We start from the raw sequence: 4,251 nt of genomic DNA on the forward strand, positions 1-4,251 counted from the left end.
CAACTTGATAATGGTGTATTATCTTTTTTATACACTAAAGGAGTTGAGTTGCTAATGTTTTATTTAGGATTTTTTTGTATTTATATTCATGAGTAAAATGGGCCTTTAATTTCCCTTTCTCATACAGTCCTTAACTGGTTTGCCTATCAAGATTTTACTGGCTCCATATAAATGAAAAGGCTAATATTCATCTTTTTCTAGTCTCTGAAATAATTTGTAAAAGATTCAGATGATCTGTTCCTTAAAAGTTTGGTGGAACTTGCCAATAAATCCATTTTGTCCTGGGGTTTTCTTCCTGTGAATATTTTAAACTAATGCTTCAATTTTTTAAAAAGTCTTTGCCTTATGTATAGTTATGTCTTCTTTTATACAGTTACCAACTTATGTCTTCTCTCTCTTTTTTTTTTTTTGATAAGTCTATTGTGAGGTTGATGTTTTCAATACTTAATTTTCTTTATCTTTCTTTTTTTAATTGAAGTATAGTTGATTTACAATGTTGTATTTTTTTCAGGTGTACAGCAAAGTGATTCAGATATGTATATATTTCTTTTTCAGATTCTTTCCCATTATACGTTATTTCAAGATATTGAGTAGAGTTCCCTGTGCTATACAGTTGGTGCTTGTTGTTTATTTTATATATAGTAGTGTGTTTATGTTAATCCCCAACTCCTAATTTATCCCTCCCTCTTTATCTTTGTTTTTTGTTTGTTTGTTTTCTCATTCAAAACCACTCAGACAGCATTCTCTCCCTCTTACTCCCCCAAAGGAAGAGAAGAAGGATTATCACTGACTAATGGCAGTTGCAGAAGCAACACCTAGAGCTGGCTTCACGCTCAGGAGAGAATGCTGTACCTCTTCCTTGTGGTTTTGGGTGCTCTACACATTCAGAGAAACTTGTCTAATAACGAAATATACAAATGATCCCAAAAATATTTTACCTTTGTTTTTTAATTTACTGATTTCTGCTCAAAGTTTTAGTACTTCAGTATCCCTAAAGTACTTTTAGATTTATTCTGTATTTTTTTCTAATTTCTAAGTTAGGCACTTCATTCCTAGTGGATTTGCCTTGTTGGAATTTTAGTTCTCTTAAGTTTATGTCATGGGGTCTGGGAGGATTCCAGCAGTTTCAGACATGGAAAGGATCAATAGTCAAGACAGGCCCCTGCTGTGGCTGGTGTGGGCCCCTCCCACAAAGGACCGGCAGGGACTCTATCTGGGGGTTGTTTCAAAATGTGAGTTCAGTATTTCAGTGTGCTCTTGGCTTAATTATTCTTTTTTTTTTCTTCTAGTACTATTTGTTAGATCACAGAACTGTTAACTGTGTGGAGCTGCTAGAATTTAGAGAGAATGTAGTCTTTGTGCTTCAGATGAGAATCATACAGAAGTGAAGTGGTGTTACCTAAAGTCACACAACAGTTTAGGAACCACGTGAAGGCCAGGTCATGAGACTGTATAGCCTGTGCTCTTCCTGCTGAGCCAAGCACCCCTCAACACAGAAGAGTGTGCATTTTACAGTGTCAAGGTCACCTGCATGACCTTGTTCAAATATGATCCCCATACAGCCTCTTTTTGTGGTTCCAGAAAATGCATTTGGGGGAAAGTGTGACATGAACAGTAAAATTATGAAACTGGCTTGGCTGGCGAGTGCTTGCTCATTTGTTTTGTTTTGCTCACCATCATTGATCCAATCTTTATTTGTTACCATTGTGTGCCAAGGATTTATCCTGCAGCATTTCAATATGAAATGAAGTCTCACTTTGAACATTTTTCTTTTTACGTTTTGACTTCCGAGAAGGGAGGAAGGGAAACAGTAAAGAGATGAGGGGTTTACTAAGCAAACAACCATTTATCTTGAACTTTGTGGCACAGATCCCGTGTTGCTTCTTACAATACAAAAGCTGACAATATTCATGTTTCTGAAGCAAGGTAAAATCGGTGCTTAGAAATGATGTTTCCTGCATGCTCATTTTAAAGGAAAGAAATAGTGTTTATCTTAATTCTGCTGAGGTCTTTTTTGTATCCCTTCTGGGCTTTTAATATTTTTTCAAAGACATGTCCTAGATTATGAATTGGCTCATAGGGGCAGAGGTCTCCCCGAAGCCCCTGGTTGTTAATAGCCTTAAGAGAGGTGTTGCACAAGTTCTAAACATTCTGGGTTTGAAGCCAAGTATTGGGTGGCTGTATTGCTTTTGCAGCTGTAGCTTAAATTAGAAACATTCTTCCTTCTTGACGGAAAGTTTACAGAGATCCAGATATTTTTCGCTTTCTTTTTTTAATTGAATTATTATTAACATACAATATTATGTTAGCTTCAGGTGTACAACATAGTGATTTGATATTTTTATACATTATGAAATGATCATCACTGTACCAAAGTTGTTACACTATTGTTGACTATATACCCTATGTGTGTGTACATTACACCCCTGGAAGTTTGTACCACTTAATCTACTTCACCTGTGTCATCCATTCCCCATCCCCCAGGTCCCCTCTGGCGATAACCAGTTTGCTCTCTGTACCTATGAGTCTGTTTCAATTTTGTTTTGTTTGTTCATTTGTTTTGTTCTTTAGATTCCACATATAAGTGAAATCAGACAGTATTTGTTTTCTCTGTCTTATTGCATCCATAGAAGAATGGATAAACAAGATGTATATACACAATGAAATATTACTAAGCCATAAAAGTATAATGAAATCTTGACATTTGCAACAACATGGATGGACCTTGAGGGTATTATGCTAAGAGATGCAAATATTTTTAAAGGCTTTTTATAGCGTATAACTTCTGGGAAAAGTGTATTAGCCTCAGATTGCTTGAATCAGAATGAATGGAGTACTAAAAATTCTGATTAAAGAGATCTGTACCATTGAGAGTGAGAGTGTTTCTATAAAAAGAAGCAATCAATCTGACTGTTGCTATATTAAGTTGGGGTGTGCCATGAATTTAAGTTTTATGTTGTTACTTTATATATCTCCTTCATTCTCCCCTAATGTCTCTGAGTATTTACAATTTTTATTTCAAATATTTAGATATTTTAAAAATTTTGGTATGTAAATCCGTAGGCAATCCATCCATGTTTTGATGTGGTAAAAATGAACCAAAGCCTCCCCAGCATTAACTAAGAGATTTAGTGCCCCCTCTCTCCATACTAGTCCTTTGTGTGATTTGGCACACACACAAAACAAGGCACATAAGCACTTCAAGGGCCCCTTCCACTGGGCTTCCACATTGTATAGCCATACAGCACACCAGATTTTGCATTCCATTTAAAGGCTTCAAGAAAATTGTTTTACAAAGTTAGCAGAAGGAAAGAAATTATAAAGATCAGATCAGAAATAAGTAAATGAAAAAGAAATGAAGGAAATAATAGCTAGGACCAATAAAACTAAAATCTTGTTCTTTGAGAAGATAAACAAAATTGATAAACCATTAGCCAGACTCATCCAGAATAAAAGGGAGAACACTCAAATCAATAGAATTAGAAATGAAAAAGAAGTAACAGCTGAAACTGCATATAACTATATGCCAATAAAATGGCCAACCTGGAAAAAATGGACAAATTCTTAAAAAAGCACAGCCTTCTAAGACTGAACCAGGAAGAAACAGAAAATATAAACAGACCAATCACAAGCACTGAAATTGAAACTGTGATTAAAAATCTTCCAACAAACAAAAGCCCAGGACCAGATGGCTTCACAGGTGAAGACTATCAAACATTTAGAGAAAAGCTAACACCTATCCTTCTCAAACTCTTCCAAAATATAGCAGAGGGAGGAACACTCCCAAACTCATTCTATGAGGCCACCATCACCCTAATACCAAAACCAGACAAAGATGCCACAAAAAAAGAAAACTACAGGCCGATATCACTGCTGAACATAGATGCAAAAATCCTCAACAAAATACTAGCAAACAGAATCCAACAGCACATTAAAAGATTCATACAAAATGATCAAGTGGGATTTATCCCAGGAATGCAAGGATTCTTCAATATATGCAAATAAATCAATGTGATATACCATATTAACAAACTGAAGGAGAAAAACCATATGGTCATCTCAATAGATGCAGAAAAAGCTTTTAACAAAATTCAATGCCCATTTATGATAAAAACCCTCCAGAAAGTAGGCATAGCAGGAACTTACCTCAACATAATAAAGACCATATATGACAAATCCACAGCCAACATCATTCTCAGTGGTGAGAAACTGAAACCATTTCCATTAAGATCAGGAACAAGACAAGGTTGC

At 35.5% G+C, this 4,251-nt stretch overlaps 1 non-coding gene across 1 annotated transcript; it reads right to left on the reverse strand.

Moving 5' to 3' along the window:
* Positions 1–726: 726 nt before the first annotated feature.
* On the reverse strand, positions 727–937 carry LOC117312277 (small nucleolar RNA U3). Its single transcript, XR_004526535.1, has one exon. It is a non-coding gene; the product is annotated as a small nucleolar RNA U3 (small nucleolar RNA).
* Positions 938–4,251: the final 3,314 nt, after the last annotated feature.

This window comes from Tursiops truncatus, chromosome 4, assembly GCF_011762595.2.
Source record: "Tursiops truncatus isolate mTurTru1 chromosome 4, mTurTru1.mat.Y, whole genome shotgun sequence".
NCBI classification, from domain to species: Eukaryota; Metazoa; Chordata; class Mammalia; order Artiodactyla; family Delphinidae; genus Tursiops; species Tursiops truncatus.